Here is an 18134-nt window from a genome sequence, read left to right as displayed (position 1 = left end):
CTTTGTAAGAATTTGGGCAGCTATCACAGAACACTATAGACTGGCTGGCTTATAAAGAACAGACATTTATTTCTTACAACTCTGGAGACTGAAAGTCCAAAATCAAGGCACCTGCAGATTTATTGTCTAGTAGTGAGGGACTACTGCTAGGCTCGTAGATGTCCTTTCTCTCTCGCTGTGTCCTCACATGGCAGAGAATTTTCTGGAGTCTCTTCTTATAAAGGGCATCAGTCTCATTCATGTGGGTTCCACCTCATGACATAATCCCTCCCAAAAGCTCCACCTCCAAATGCCACCACATTGGAGGTTAGGTTTTTAACATAGGACTTTGGGGGGGGGACACAGCCAGTCTCTAGTGCACACCAGGAGGGAGCAGCTCAGAGGCCTGCTTTGCTTCTGTTCTGTGGCCTGGGTAGACAGACCCCTCTCCTCCACCCCTTTTGTAGGTAATATTGAGGCACACAGTGCAATATATAGATGATGTATCATAAAACTGTACACTTGAAACCTATATGATTTTATTAACCAATGTCACCCCAATAAATTCAATAAAAAACAAAAATAAACAAATGAATAAATTAAAATAAAATAAATGAATTAAAAAAAAAGAGTGGACCTGAAGGGTGAATGGATGATAGGGCCCAGTCATGCCTGTTTATTCTAAAGGAGGTTTAAAGATTATAAACACCTTCTCCATCTGCACTGACCCCTGTGGTGTTTTGGGAGGAAGCACTAAGGGTCCTTCAAGGTGGACCTTTGGGAAGCTTTTCCCAGCTCAGGGCTGTTGCCAGTGGACTCAGCCTGATGTTTATGATAACTCCTTTTGCTCCAAGACCCTTGGTCCGAGGGAGGCTCTAATTAATGATTTTTCTATAATATTTTACTCTCTGAAAATGAAGTCCACTTCACCCCTTTGCCAACCATATCATATGCATATTATCTAACTTGCAGACATTCAAATTTAAAACATACTTTCATGAAAGCTTTTAAAATGACTAATCTTTCCATTTAAACAAAACTGGGGACACTAAATTGAACATCTCCTGATCCACAGCCTGCTGTTTTATTAGTCAATTATATTCTGCTATTTTGTAGGCCTTTTGGTATCTTAACCATTGTTAGCACTCTGCCAACTTACTTCATTCTTTCTACTTTATTTCAATAGAATAATGTATTTTCACATTGGTCCTTATGGTCATTAAAATGTGAAATATCAGGTATGTGGCCAGGCCAGTGGAGGAACAGTGGATAAAGCATCAACCGAGAATGTTAGGTTTCCAGTCTGAAACCTTGAGGTCACTGGCTCTGAGTGTGAGCTTGTCAGTGTGGGGTTGGTGGCTTGAGTGGGGAATTGTTCACATGATCTCAAAGCTCATCAGCTTGAGCCCAAAGGTCGCTGGCTTGAGCAAGGAGACAATGACTTGACTCCAGTCAAGGCATGCATGAGAAGCTCAAAGTACAACTAAACTGAAACCAGTTACCAGTTGATGCTTCTCACTCCCTCTCTCTCTCCTCCCTCTCTCAGGAGCAACCAATGCACAACTAAAGAGAAAGCAACTGTGAGTTGTTGCTTCTCACCCTCTCTCTCCTTTCCTGTTTCTCTCTCTCACTCTTTCTCTCTCACAAAATAAGTAAATAAATAAATAAAAATAAAATGTCAGGCATCTGGTTCTTACCCGTTCAAAATGAATCCAGATGTTTACCTGCTGAAAGAGTGCCAGTTTTTCTTTTCCCTTTTTTTTTTCTATCATAGATTTAACTTTGGAGAATAAATTTGGAACAATTCTGTGGGGACTGTTGGCCACAGATGGCTGAGTGACAATACATCCTGCGGTTGAGATGCAGTCCTTCTGGATTGCTGCACTTGAACTGATTTTAATAACTTAAAATACTCTGCCCTCCATCATCCAAGTAAACAGGTATTTCTTATTTATTTCTTCTTTCTAAAAGATGTGTGATTAGCTTACAACACCTTTGTTTTGTTCTTACTCTGGCATTTCTTCTCGGAATTGACTCTCTCCCTCCAGGCCATGAGAGGATTCAGTTCCTTCCATCTGTGAAAAAGAAAACCTCTCTTCTGACAAGAAACTTTCACTTGTTTTCTCGGACTGAGTTTTCATAATGCCTTTTCTCTTATTCATCATCGTATTTGTCACATGACACTCCATGCGATTATAAATGAATCCCTCTGAGCTCCTTAGAGGCAGGGACTGTTTCTTATCAATCATTGCATCTCCATGGCTTAGCCGAGTGCCTAGTATACAATAGGTGCTCAATAAAAAATGAAGGATAAACTTTTAAGTCAGAGATTTATATCAAGTCATTATTTTTTGTCCAGTAAAGGACAGATTTAATAAGTTCTTTGGTATTTTAGTTAAAATGTTTTAAACTATTTACAAGCAAAGGGAGGTTATACATTCTTAATTCTCAGAATTAGATCACAACTAAGTGCTGTTTTATTATATTGGAGAGTTTAAAATAGATTTTCTTGTGCTAATTATGTTAAATCGGGGCCCAAAATAGAATCTGATGGCTCATTCAAGTTAAGGTAATTCACTGGGAGGGAGAAGGATGTTTCATAAAATGACTATAGAAAAGGGTGATGAGGGTGCAGGGAAATTTCAGGAGATAGGGCAGTGTCTTCAGGCTAATTAATATCAGCTGGGTTGTGGCCACCTCCAGGATCAAAGGGAAGAGCGGAGATAGGGATACTGGAAGTTACAAGGAGAAAATCATGTGTTTTGAGGACATGATTTTTTTTTAGGACATCTGTCCAGAAGCATGATCATCCTGAGGTAACAAATTCCCTATCTCCCTTTAATCTGCAGGGGCTCCTAAATGACCACCCCAACAGCAAGCCACAGAGCAAGCAAGCATGTCACTCTGGTCCTTACAGGGTGACCTCCCATTGTATCCATGGAGAAGGATGGAGAGTTGATGTAGGATATAGCAATCATTATTTATAGGTACTTTCTCTATGGAATATTCCCACTGCTTAAAGAAAGCCAGAATCAGCAAGAAAATGCCCACTGTAGTAGTACCTGATTTGTATTTTTTTTTTCAGAGAGAGAGGTGGACAGAAAGGGACAGACAGACAGGAAAGGAGAGAGATAAGAAACATCAACTCATAGATGTTGTAGCACCTTAGTTGTTCATTGATTGCTTTTTCATATGTGCCTTGACCGGGGGCCTGCAGCTGAGCCAGTGACCTTGGGCTCAGGCCAGTGACCATGGGGTCATGACTATGATCCTATGCTCAAGCTGGCAACCCTGCCCTCAAGCCAGCGAATCTGGGTTTTGAACCTGGGTCCTCAGCAGCCCAGACCAAACTTGATTCATTGTGCTACCACCTCATCGGGCTATATTTGGTTTTATTTAAGTGAAAGTAAAGCAGTCTTGACCTTAGGAAATGGAAGGGGAGAGAAGAAACAATGAGCCCATGAAAGCCTTCACCTGGGCAATATTATCTGCAATGTGGGTGAATTGAGTTCCAGAGATTGCATTGATTTGACCTCTGGTCCGCCTCATATAGAGTTCAGGGTCACATTTGCACTAATAAGATATTTCATCTCATAAGGAATACATTTCTCCATTTACTAAAATGATTTCTCTAACTGGGTTCACTGTACTTTGCTTGCAACGTGCAATTTTTTCAAATACTATATTATCTTGGTATACCTTCTTCAATTTAAATTTGAGTAATGATGCTTTAGTCCTGTGAAAATTCTCTTTATGCTCTGCATTGAACTTAAATAGGTAACCATTTTCACAAATCTGGCTAAAAGAATATTGAGGTCTAAATAAATTTGAGAATAGAAGATTTTATACATATTGATTTAATCAAACCACAGATATGAAGCATATACTTGATACTTACCTGAAATTGGCATGCTGACATAGCAAATTGATATCTTTAAAGTATGTGTAAATAGAAAATACAGGCTAGTATTCTGACAAATATGCCAATCGCCTTCAAACAAGAAAACACCTACCTCAGGCAGTGGATCACTAGACCATTTACAAAATGGCAGACTAAAACTTATTGTGTACACTGTATTGTGTACACTGTAGCCTGTAATTGCCAAATGCCACTTATGTAAATTGGAAAAATCTGAAATCCTTTCAAAAAATCAATTTAGTATAGCTGGCAAGTCAATCAAACATATTTTAAGTAAAGCTTCATGAAGTGGGAAAGTATTGTCAGTTTCTCTGGTTTTGTCACAGTTGGATAAGATGGAACTGTTTTCACTAAATAAGTAACTCATTTTGGTAACAGCACACTTTGATTCAGCACATTAACACTTCTATATGCTTTGAATATAAGTACAATGCTTAGCCTTCTAAGTACATAGTTATTAAAGCTAATACAAACATGTGAGACAGAGCCTTATTTATTTATTTATTTATTTATTTACTTACTTCCTTACTCAAATTTATTGTGTTTACATAGATTCGTGTCCGACCAAGTATATACCCCCACCCCCATGTTCCCCTCAACCTCCCCGTTGCCCCTTTCCCCCTACACCCTCCCCTCCTCCCTCCAGGATTTGCTGTTCTGCTCTCTATAACACTGTGTTATGTATATATAATTTCACCAATCTCTTTCCCTTCTCTGATCCCATCCAGAGTCGAGACATAGTTTCAAATGAACTAAGGGCACTTGGGAAGGGACAGTCCAGTATAATGGAAATCATCTAGCACGAGGGAAATGTGGGCTGAATCCTATTTCCCATTGAATTTGAAGTGGTGGTAAATAGCTTGGGCTCTGGGGCTTGACCACCATTATTCAAATACAAGTTCCACCACCTAACTAGTAATGTGAGCCCAGGAAAATTACTTAGCCTTTCTGTGCTTTGGTTTTCTTATCTGTAAAGTGAAGATCCTGAAATACCTACTAAATAGCATTATAATGGGCCTTAAAGTTAATATATGTAAAGTTCTATAGTGCGTGGTGTATATTAGTGTTATTTTAGTATTAGCTGCTATTATTAATAGTTGAGTTGAATACTGGTTTGTTCACTGACTTAAGTGACTTTGCATAGGCTAATCTTAATACAGTTCAATTTGATTAATATCAAAATATGCTAAGGAGAGCCTTTGCTCAAATACTAGGCCTGTGATAAATACCATAAATACATAGTAAGAGAGACATAGTCCCGGATAATCATGAAGCTCACACAGTCAAATAGGCAATAATGATACTCAGATGAGTAAACTACCATTTTCTCAATGATTCTAATTCCAAAATTATCTTGTAAGTCCTGTGTTTTTCCCAATTATCAAAGATGTCCCATCTTATTCTTCAAGTCCTGGAAATACTATCAAGCTTTGAAGATCTGAGTCAATAATCCTGAATTGTATCCCAAGAAAGTCACAAGGCACATCACTAAAGTGGAGTGTGGGCATTGTGAGATTCCACATCTCAGTTCCTCCTTCTGTGTTCCCTCAGCGGCCTCACTCTCCCCACTCCCATGACAGTCTCACACCAAGGCCTCCTCCAGTACCCTGGAGCAGGACGTAAAGACAAAGCAGCTCTGGACCTTTGCCTGACTTCTCATTTCTCTTAGGATTCCCTTCCTAAGTCAATTTATTTAGGGCAGTTTTTATGAACAAAAATAGCATTTGTTTGATGGATTCATTCTTATTTAAAATCTGTGTTTTGTTGACATTAACATCTGGAGCTCCTTTAGGTCTGATTATATATGGTGACATTTCTACTCATTTCCCTTCATATGTTCATGCCTCTTTTGATGCTTAGCTACTGTTTAGTTTGTGCAGGATATTGCAGTTGCAGAATTGTTTATAGAAGTAATTTGAGGCCTTGTGTGATGTTATCTTCCTCCAGGGAGGGCTTTACATGTGCTTTTCTTGTGCTCCCTGAGAGCTCTAGAAATCTGGGATCATCTCAGTCTAGTTTCAGAGACTGAGATGGATGCTCTGACGCTGGACTGTGCTTCCTGTGAGGGCTTATGAGCTCCCAGTTCAGTCTGACATGTAGGCAGAACACTCTGGGTCCCCAACCTAAAGCATGGCCCTCCTTCCCAAGGTGAGGGCCCCACACTTGGTGCCTCGCCCGTTGGCCTACTGGGCTGTCAGAAGTGTTTCTCAGCCTTTCAGCCTCTCAGAAACTCTGTTGGGAATCGCTGTTACTGCTAAAAGGAGTGGGACTCAAAACCAAGAAGAAGGAGGAAAAGCAGAAAAAGAGGAGGAGGGAGGGGGAAGGAGGGATAGAAGGAGGAAAGGAGAAAAATGAAGGAGAGAAAAAAGAAAGTGAAAAACAGGTATACGAGGTAAGTTTCTATATTTGAAGGATTGTAAATCAATGAAAGAATTGATAGTTCCAGAAAGCATCAGAATCATGAATAAAAAGCAAGGACTTTGGTTCTGTCTTGAAGTTCATTAAGGGGTACCAAAAAACCCTCCCTTCTCCAGAAAAGTCACTGGCCAAGCTGTTAGAAAAACATTTCTCTACCTTGCAGTCGACTGTACTATGAGTCAGTTAGAGATTCATTTGTAGACACTGTCATGAAGGAAAGTGAGCTCAGGTAAAGGGGCTGGGGGAGAGGAAGGGGATGGGTGGGGTGGAAGACTGAGAAATATTTTTGGCCAGATTTAGACTTCTTTACTGTTAGAATATTTTATTATGACTAGATAGAAAAGATGGAAAGGTACAGTCAAGGGCTATTTATCATATAATTAATTTTATTTTTATTTCTTTTTCTTTTTTAAATCAATTTTAGTGAGAGAGAGGAAGGGAGAAAGAGAGAGAGATTGATCTGTTCCTATATGTGCAATGACCAGGGATTGAATCAGCAACCTCTGTGCTTTGGGTCAACACTACAACCACCTGAGCTATCTGACCAGGGCTTATAATTATTTTTACATTTTTCTTGTGGCAAAGACAACTCTATGAATGAGAGTGCTGTATGTTTATAGGTAAAAGCTGAAGCTTACAGGTTAATGATAAATTTTCCTGTGCCCTCATCCTTCAATATTACAGTATTTTTCTCTCCATAAGATGCACCTGATCATAAGACACACCTAGGCTAGGGTTTTAAGGAGGAAAATAAGAAAAAAATATTCTGAGCCAAATGGTGTGTTAGAATACTTAATAAAATACTGTATTTTTTGCTCCATAAGATACATGGGCATTTTCCCCTTCACTTTTGGGGGAAAAATACGTTACTTTCCATTGTGACCACAAGTATCAATGTTGAGTAAATTCATGAGTATTTTCTGTACTGTGTGTATGTGTGTGTGTGTGTGTGTTTAAAGTAAGATGTATATCAAACAAAATTTGTCATTTTTACCATTTATAGATGTACAATTCAGTAGCATTAAATATATTCACAATGTTCCTGTAGAACATATTTGCACATTCTAATTTTTATATATTTTATTTTATGATACTTCTATGGGTATAATTCAAAAATACAGATCTTTCCTAAGTATTAGTTTAATGACTTTACACAATATAAACTCAAAACAAGATCTAGAATATTATCATCACCTAAAAAGTTCTCATGTGTCTGAATTCTACCATTAGAAGTTAATTGTAACTGATCTAGGACTTCATATAAATAAAATCATAAAGTGTATATTCTTTTATATCTGGTTGTTTAAATTCATCATTAATATTATTTTTTAAATTGAATTTTATTTGGGTGACATTGGTTAACATATTTATATAGGTTTATATAGGACACAGGAAAATTGTGTCCAATTTCCATAACACAATCTCTTTACAACATATTGTGTGTTCACCCCCTCAAATTTTTATTTTTAAGTCATGTTATTTTTCTCAAAAATCTCAAAGATTTTCATAAAAGGTAAAAAAAAATTGTTTTTATTTATCCCCCCTATGTCCTCTTTCACCTCACCCTGTCCTAGCAATCAGCACAGTTGTCTGTGACCATGAATTTTTTTCTTTGGTGATTTTTTTGCTCTAATCCTCTACCTCCCTCACCTAACATTTTCTTTTTCTTTTCTCTGTTTCTATTTTTTTTTTAGATTTTACTTACTGATTTTTTAGAGAAAGACACAGAGAGAGAGAGAGAGAGAGAGAGAGAGAGAAGAGGAGAGAGAAGTAGGCTGCATCAACTTGTAGTAGTTGCTTCCTATATGTGCCTTGACTGGGCAAGCCCAAGGCTTTGAACCGGTGACCTCAGCATTCCATATCGACATTTTATCCACTGCCCCACCACAGATGAGGCAACACTGTTAATTTTTTAGGTTCATTTATGTTGTTGTATATTTCAGTAGTTTAATATGTTTTTGTTGCTGAATAGTATTCTATGGTACTAATTAAAGCACAATATGTTTCACATCCTTCTTGATAGCTTGTTTCCAGATTTTGGCCACTACTAATAAGGCTGCTCTGATGAAGATTATGTTTTTTGTTTGTTTGGTTTTTTTTTTTTTGCATAAATATACTGGGGGGGGGGGAAATTGGTGGGATACAGAGTATAAATATTTAATGTTGTAAGAAACTACCAAACTGGTCATCAAATTTTATACTCCTATTGGCAATGTGTCAACATTGTAATTATTTTTATTCTCACAAACACAGGAGGTTGTCAGTCTTTTAAATCTGAGTCATTCTGTAGAATGAGTAGTTGTATCACATCTCATGTTTTAATTTTAATATCCCTGATTATTAAAGACTTGGAGAACCTTCCTAAGTGCTTATTGACCAGTGGTGTAATATTTTTTGTGAAGTGTCTGTTGCTGTTAAAAATTTGAGTTGTTTATATTTTTATTGTTGATTTGTAGAAATTCCTTAGATATTCTGAATATGAGTTCTTTTCAGATAAATGTGTTGAGAATATATTTTTCAAGCCAGGGCTTCTATACTTATTTTATTAATGGTATCCTTTGATAAAAATATTTTTAATTTAATAAGATCCAAATAATCTTACTGTTTATGGTACCATGATTGAGTGAGATTCATTCTAGGAATACAAGGATGGTTCAACATCCAGAAATCAATCAATGTGATAGAACGCATTAATAAAATAAAAAATAAAACTTATATGATCATCTCAACTCAGTACGGTGTTGCTTAACGATGGGGATGCATTCTGAGATTTGTGTCTTTAGGTGTTTGTCATCCTACAAACATCAAAGAGAGCACTTACACATCTGGGATATATGGTAGAGGTTAGTCATCCTAACCTCTACAGCTCTAGATAGCATGTTTCTGTACAAAAAAACCCATGAGATTAAATCAATACAAGAGAAAATTAAGCTATCCAGAGACATGATAAACATAACAGTGATTTACAGCAACTTTTTTAATGAGTAAAAACAGTACAATCTAGCAATAAGAAGCACAGTATAGTAAATATAAAAACCAGTAACAAAGCCATTTATTTTCATGATCAAGAGTTATGCCCTGCACATAACAGTATGTACTATATTTTAAAATGACTGTCAGTGTAGTAGGTTTGAGGTTTGTTTATACCAGAATCACCACAATCACATAAGAATCATTGTGCTATGTTGCTATGATGTATACAATAGCACTAGATGATTATAATCTTATGGGACCACAGTCATACATGTGGTGCATCATTGACCAAAATGTCATTATGCAGTGCATGACTACAGAGTCAGAAAAAATACTGACAAAATTTAACATCAATTTATGACAAAATTATTCAACCAAGTGGGTATGGAGAGACTGTACTTCAACATAATAAAAGCCAGATATAACAAGCCCACAGCTTACATCATACTAAATGTTGAAAAGCTGAAAGCTTTTCCTCTAATCAGGAATAAGACGAGGATGTTCACTCTTACTTTATTGAATATAGTACTGGGAGTCTTATAAAGCAATGAATCAAAAAAGTAAATAAATAAAAAAGAAGAAGATGACATTATTTGCAGATGACATGATATTATATATAGAAAACCTGACATGCTCCACCAAAAAACTTTGAGTTAGTAAAGAAATTTAGTAAAGTTTGTAAAAATCTGTTGTGTTTCTTTACAATGATAATGAACTCTCAGAAGGAGAAATTAAGAAAAAAATCCCATTTACAATTGTATAAAAAAAGAGTAAATACTTAAAAATAAATTTAACTAAGGTTGTGAAATACCTGTTTAGTGAAATCCAGAAGACACTGATAAAGAAATTGAAGAAAATGCAAATAAAAAGATAGATATTTTGTGCTCATGTGTCAGAAGAATTAATATTGTTAAAATGTCCATATTACTTAGAAAATTATACAGGTGCAGTGCAATCCATATCAAAATTTAATTAACATTTTTTACAGGAAGAGAACACACAATCCTGAAATTTGTATGGGACTACTAAAGACTACAAATGGAGAAAGCAATTTTGAGAAAGGAACAAAGCTGGAGGCATCATGGTCCCTGCTTTCAAAGTTTAGTAATCAAACAGTATTGGACTGGCATAAAAACAGATGCATAGATCAATGGAACAGAAGAAAGAGAGCCCAGAAATTAATTCACACCTATATGTTTAATTTACAACAAAGAAGCTAAGAATACACAAGGAAGAAAAAACTGTCTTTTCACAAATGATGTTGGAAAAAATGAACAGGGCACATGTAAAAGAATAAAACATAAATATTAACTCAAAATGAATTAAACACTTGAAGGTAAAGCCTAAAACCCTAAAATTCCCACAAGAATATATATAGGAAGTAAGTTTCATGACAATGTTCTTGGTAATGATTTTTTTGGATTTGAAACAAAAAGTAAAGGACACAAAACAAACAAAAAAACTAGAACTACATCAAATTATAAAGCTCCTGCATAGTGAAGAAATCACTACAAAATAAAAAAGACAACCTACTAAATATGAAAAAATATTTGCAAATCATATATATAATAAGGGGTTTATATAAAAAAAAATGAAGGACCTATACCAGGGGTTGGGAACCTCTTTGGCTGAGAGAGCCATGAATGCCACATATTTTAAAATGTAATTACATGAGAGCCATACAATGTGTTTAACACTAAATACAAGTAAATGTGTGCATTTTATGTAAGACCGACACTTTTAAAGTACAATAAGTATCTGAATTCTTTTTAATAGTGTTGTTATGCTGTTGCTAACCAGTGATGAATAAAGTACTTCTTACCATTAATGCAACTTCTGGTGCTGCATGGTTTTGCTGATGGCTTTGTAGTGTGGTTGATACGTGGTGAAGTTAAGCTTCCTGCAGGCGTTGAGACTTCTATCCATTAAACGTGATTGTAGATTGGTCTTAACGTTCTTTAGATGTGAGAAAGACTGCTCACATGCATACATAGAGCCAAACATTTTCATTACAGCAATACTCACATGCTGCAGTGTGTGGTATGTGACGGGAAGCACGTTCCAAGTTTTTACAATCAGCTGGTCCACGGGTTCAAGTTTTTTCATTTCTCCCCACTTGTGTTTGCTCACCAACTCTGCTTGCTGTTGTGCCAGTCTTTCCAAATCTTCATTCAGTGACTTAAACTTATTCACCCACATGTCTGAGGCCTTCAGGTCAGCAGCTTGTAGCTCAAAATCTCTGATGAAGACACTGGGGATGTAACTCAGGTCTGCACTGTCCACTGCACACTCATGTGGATGGGTGAACTTAAAAAGACGAGTGCGCTCACAAAACTCTCCAAAGCACACTTTGAATGGCTGCAGGAGATTAGATGTGAAGCCCACTAGATGCTGAAGATCAAGATGTTGAGCAGGGTCACTTGCTGTGCATGCATCTTAAATCTCTCCCAGTTTTTCAAAGTATAGTAAACAATCTGTTTCAATGTCGGTGATGAAGAGTTCCAGCTTGTTTTCAAATGCAAACACTGCTAGTTGAAGGGTTAAGACTGTATTTCCAACGCCTTGCATTTTCACATTGAACTGGTTCAGATGTTCAGTCATGTCCACAAGATAGTAGAACTTCAGGAGCCACTCAGTGTTAGCTAACTCAGGATGCTCGACGTTATTCATTTCAAGAAAAGTTCGGATTTCACTCAGACAAGCCGTGAAACAGTTGAGCACCTTCCCTCTTGACAACCAACATACATTGCTGTGCAGAAGCAGACTGGGATAATTATTCTCAACTTCATCCAGCAGTGTTTTAAACTGGCGATCATTTAAAGCTCGGGCAACAATAAAGTTGACCACTCGAATAACCAGCGATATCACCTCATCAAGCTGCTCGCCACACATCTGAGCACAAAGTGCCTCCTGATGTAGGATGCAGTGAAAACTTAGGATGGGTCTCTTTTCATGTTCATGAAGAAGCGCTACGAATCCTGTTTTTCCCCACCATGTATGGAGCACCATCAGTACACACTGAAATAAGTTTACCCATCAGTAGATTTTTTTTCTTTAGTGAACTCAGTGAAAGACTTGAATAAATCCTCCCCTCTTGTTGTCTCTTTCATAGGCAAAACAGCAAGACTTTCCTCACGTAGTGTGTCACCAACAGCATACCTTGCAATCACGCTGAACTGGGATAAATGGCTTATGTCTGTGACTCATCCAAAGCGAGAGAAAAGAATGGTGCTGCATTTATGTCCTTCACTTGTGTTGCCTCAGTTTGATTTGCCATCATGATGGTACGATAGTGAATAGTTCTTGCTGACAGAGGCATGTTTTTTATTCATTTGATTATCTTGTTTTTATCTGAAAAGTCATCAAAAAGTTCATTGGCAACATCAAGCATGAATGTTTTGGCATACCCCCCATCTGTGAATGGCTTTCCGTTTCTCACAATTGCTAAAGCACCAACAAAGCTAGCCGAATTCCAGTTACCTTGTTGAGTCCAAATACAGAGTTGCTGCTGACTAGCTTGCACTCTGCACAGTAGTTCTTGACATGCTTTCTTCCTGCTGTCCCCTGCTGGATATTTCGATGCAAATGTAGTATGGCATGTGTTGAAGTGAGATGCTTTATATTTGACCATTTCATTGATGCATTTTATCATTGCATATTAGACACACTGCAGAACTTGCTTTCTCCACAAAGGCGAATTCCTCTGTCCATTCCTGCTGAAAAGTACGATACTCCTCATCTTTTTTTCTTTTAGCCATCTTCTTCGTCAAAAGGGTTTCTGCAATTAGCTAGCTGACTACTTGATTAAATGGAGGGAAGTTTACTTCCTGACCTCACAATGACCCGTGTACGTTACACATTATCCAATAAAATTTTTTTTTTTTTTTTTTTGGTGATGAATTTTTTAATTTTTTTTTAATAAATTTTTATTAATGGTAATGGGATGACATTAATAAATCAGGGTACATATATTCAAAGAAAACATGTCTAGGTTATTTTGTCATCAAATTATGTTGCAAACCCCTCGCCCAAAGTCAGATTGTCCTCCGTCACCCTCTATCTAGTTCTCTGTGCCCCTCCCCCTCCCCCTAACTCTCTCCCTCCCTCCCTCCCATGTCCTCCCTCCCCCCCCCACCCTTGGTAACCACCACACTCTTGTCCATGTCTCTTAGTCTCATTTTTATGTTCCACCAATGTATGGAATCATGTAGTTCTTGTTTTTTTCTGATTTACTTATTTCACTCCTTATAATGTTATCAAGATCCCACCATTTTGCTGTAAATGATCTGATGTCATCATTTCTTATGGCTGAGTAGTATTCCATAGTGTATATGTGCCACATCTTCTTTATCCAGTCTTCTATTGAAGGGCTTTTTGGTTGTTTCCATGTCTTGGCCACTGTGAACAGTGCTGCAATGAACATGGGGCTACATGTGTCTTCACGTATCAATGTTTCTGAGGTTTTGGGGTATATACCCAGTAGAGGGATTGCTGGGTCATAAGGTAGTTCTATTTGCAGTTTTTTGAGGAACCACCATACTTTCCTCCATAATGGTTGTACTACTTTACAGTCCCACCAACAGTGAATGAGGGTTCCTTTTTCTCCACAGCCTCTCCAACATTTGCTATTACCCGTCTTGTTGATAATAGCTAATCTAACAGGAGTGAGGTGGTATCTCATTGTAGTTTTGATTTGCATTTCTCTAATAACTAATGAAGCTGAGCATCTTTTCATATATCTGTTGGCCATTTGTATCTCTTCCTGGGAGAAGTGTCTGTTCATGTCCTCTTCCCATTTTTTTATTGGATTGTTTGTTTGTTTGTTGTTGAGTTTTATGAGTTCTTTGTAAATTTTGGATATTAGGCCCTTATCTGAGCTGTCGTTTGAAAATATCAGTTCCCATATAGTTGGCTGTCTGTTTATTTTGATATCAGTTTCTCTTGCTGAGCAAAAACTTTTAATTCTGATGTAGTCCCATTCATTTATCTTTGCCTTCACTTCTCTTGCCATTGGAGTCAAGTTCATAAAATGTTCTTTAAAACCCAGGTCCATGAGTTTAGTACCTATGTCTTCTTCTACGTACTTTATTGTTTCAGGTCTTATATTTAGGTCTTTGATCCATTTTGAATTAATTTTAGTACACGGGGACAGGCTGTAGTCAAGTTTCATTCTTTTGCATGTGGCTTTCCAGTTTTCCCAATACCATTTGTTGAAGAGGCTTTCTTTTCTCCATTGTGTGTTGTTGGCCCCTTTATCAAAGATTATTTGACCATATATATGTGGTTTTATTTCTGGGCTTTCTATTCTGTTCCATTGGTCTGAGTGTCTATTTTTCTGCCAATACCATGCTGTTTTGATTATCGTGGCCCTATAATATAGTTTGAAGTCAGGTATTGTAATGCCCCCAGCTTCATTCTTTTTCCTTAGGATTGTTTTGGCTATTTGGGGTTTTTTATAGTTCCAGATAAATCTGATGATTTTTTGTTCCATTTCTTTAAAAAATCTCATAGGGTATGATAATTTCAATAGATGCAGAAAAAGCATTTGATAAAATCCAGCACCCATTCATGATCAAAACTCTCAGCAAAGTGGGAATACAGGGAACATACCTCAACATGATAAAAGCCATCTATGAGAAACCCACAGCCAACATCATACTCAATGGGCAAAAATTAAAAGCAATACCCTTAAGATCAGGAACAAGGCAGGGGTGCCCCCTTTCACCACTCTTATTTAACATAGTCCTGGAAGTCCTAGCCACAGCAATCAGACAAGAAGAAGAAATAAAAGGCATTCAAGTTGGAAAAGAAGAAGTAAAACTATCATTATTTGCAGATGATATGATATTGTATATAGAAAACCCTAAAGTCTCAGTCAAAAAACTACTGGACCTGATAAATAAATTCAGCAGAGTGGCAGGATATAAAATCAATACTCAGAAATCAGAAGCATTTTTATACACCAACAATGAACAGTCAGAAAGAGAAATTAAGGAAACAATCCCCTTCACAATTACAACCAAAAAAATAAAGTACCTAGGAGTAAACTTAACCAAGGAGACTAAAGACTTGTACTCAGAAAATTACAAAACATTGATAAAAGAAATCAAGGAAGATACTAACAAGTGGAAGCATATACCGTGCTCATGGTTAGGAAGAATAAACATCATTAAAATGTCTATATTACCCAAAGCAATTTATAAATTCAATGCAATACCAATTAAAATACCAATGACATACTTCAAAGATATAGAACACATATTCCAAAAATTTATATGGAACCAAAAAAGGACACGAATAGCCTCAGCAATCTTAAAAAAGAAGAATAAAGTGGGAGGTATCACACTTCCTGATATCAAGTTATACTACAAGGCCATTGTACTCAAAACAGCCTGATACTGGCATAAGAACAGGCATATAGATCAATGGAATAGAACAGAGAACCCAGAAATAAACCCACAGTTCTATGGACAACTGATATTTGACAAAGGAGGTAAGGAAATACAATGGAGTAAAGACAGCCTCTTTAACAAATGGTGTTGGGAAAATTGGACAGCTACCTGCAAAAAAATGAAACTAGATCACCAGCTTACACCACTCACAAAAATAAACTCAAAATGGATAAAAGACTTGAATGTAGGCCGTGAAACCATAAGCATCTTAGAAGAAAACATAGGCAGTAAGCTCTCCGACATCTCTCGGAGCAATATATTTGCTGATTTATCTCCACGGGGAAGTGAAATAAAAGACAGGATAAACAAATGGGACCATATCAAACTAAAAAGCTTTTGCACAGCTAAAGACAACAAGAACAGAATAAAAAGACAAACTACACAATGGGAGAACATATTTGACAATACGTCTGATAAGGGGTTAATAACCAAAATTTATAAAGAACTTGTAAAACTCAACACCAGGAAGACAAACAACCCAATCCAAAAATGGGCAAAAGAGATGAATAGACACTTCTCCAAAGAGGACATACAGATGGCCAATAGGCATATGAAAAAATGCTCAACATCACTAATCATTAGAGAAATGCAAATTAAAACCACAATGAGATATCACCTTACACCAGTCAGAATGGCGCTTATCAACAAAACAACACAGAATAAGTGCTGGCGAGGATGTGGAGAAAAGGGGACCCTCCTGCACTGCTGGTGGGAATGCAGACTGGTGCAGCCACTGTGGAAAACAGTATGGAGATTCCTCAAAAAACTGAAAATCGAACCGCCTTTTGACCCAGCTATCCCACTTTTAGGAATATACCCCAAGGACACCATAGAACGGCTCGAAAAGGAGAAATGCACCCGCATGTTTGTAGCAGCATTGTTCACAATAGCGAAGATCTGGAAACAGCCCAAGTGTCCGTCAGAGGACGAGTGGATTAAAAAACTTTGGTACATATATACTATGGAATACTACTCAGCCATAAGAAATGATGACATCGGATCATTTACAATAACATGGATGGACCTTGATAACATTATATGGAGTGAAATAAGTAAATCAGAAAAAAAACTGAGATGAATCCATACATAGAAGGGACATAAAAATGAGACTCAGAGACATGAACAAGAATGTGATGGCAACAGGGGCGGGGGGGTTGGGGAAGGGGGGAGGGGGTGAAGAAGGAGAGAGGGGTTAGGGGAGGGGAGGGGCACAAAGAAAACCAGATAGAAGGTGACAGAAGACAATTTAACTTTGCGGGAGGGGTATACAGCACAATCAAATGTCAAAATAATCTAGAGATATTTTCTCTCAACATATGTAACCCTGATTTATCAATGTCACTGCATTAAATTTAATAAAAAAATATTAATATTAAAAAAAAAATCTCATAGGGATTTTGATGGGAATTGCATTAAATTTGTATATTGCTTTGGGTAATATGGCCATTTTGATTATATTTATTCTTCCTATCCAAGAACAAGGAATATTTTTCCATCTCATTGTATCTTTTTCGATTTCCCTTAACAATGCTTTGTAATTTTCATTATATAGGTCCTTTACGTTCTTTGTTATGTTTATTCCTAGGTATTTTATTTTTTTTGTTGCAATCGTGAAGGGGATTATTTTTTTGAGTTCATTTTCTAATATTTCATTGTTGGCATATAGAAAGGCTATGGACTTTTGTATGTTAATTTTGTATCCTGCGACCTTACTGTATTGGTTTATTGTTTCTAATAATCTTTTTGTGGAGTCCTTCGGGTTTTCGATGTATAGGATCATATCATCAGCAAAAAGTGATAGCTTTACTTCTTCTTTTCCGATATGGATGCCTTTTATTTCTTTGTCTTTTCTGATTGCTCTGGCCAGAACTTCTAGCACCACGTTGAATAAGAGTGGAGAGAGTGGACAACCCTGTCTTGTTCCTGATTTAAGGTAGAAAGTCCTCAGTCTTAGGCCGTTTAATAGGATGTTGGCTGATGGTTTATCATATATGGCCTTTATCATGTTGAGATATTTTCCTTCTATACCCATTTTGTTGAGAGTCTTAAACATAAAATTGTGTTGTATTTTATCAAAAGCCTTTTCTGCATCTATTGATAAGATCATGTGGTTTTTGTTCTTTGTTTTGTTGATATGGTGTATTACGTTAACCGTTTTGCGTATGTTGAACCATCCTTGAGATTCTGAGATGAATCCCACTTGATCATGATGTATTATTTTTTTAATATGTTGTTGTATTCGGTTTGCCAGTATTTTGTTTAGTATTTTAGCATCTGTATTCATTAGAGATATTGGTCTGTAGTTTTCTTTCTTTGTTCCATCCTTGCCAGGTTTTGGTATGAGGGTTATGTTGGCCTCATAAAATGTGTTTGGAAGTATTGCTTCTTCTTCA

Source organism: Saccopteryx bilineata, chromosome 5, assembly GCF_036850765.1.
Source record: "Saccopteryx bilineata isolate mSacBil1 chromosome 5, mSacBil1_pri_phased_curated, whole genome shotgun sequence".
NCBI lineage: Eukaryota > Metazoa > Chordata > Mammalia > Chiroptera > Emballonuridae > Saccopteryx > Saccopteryx bilineata.
Note: the sequence above shows the minus strand (reverse complement) of the source record.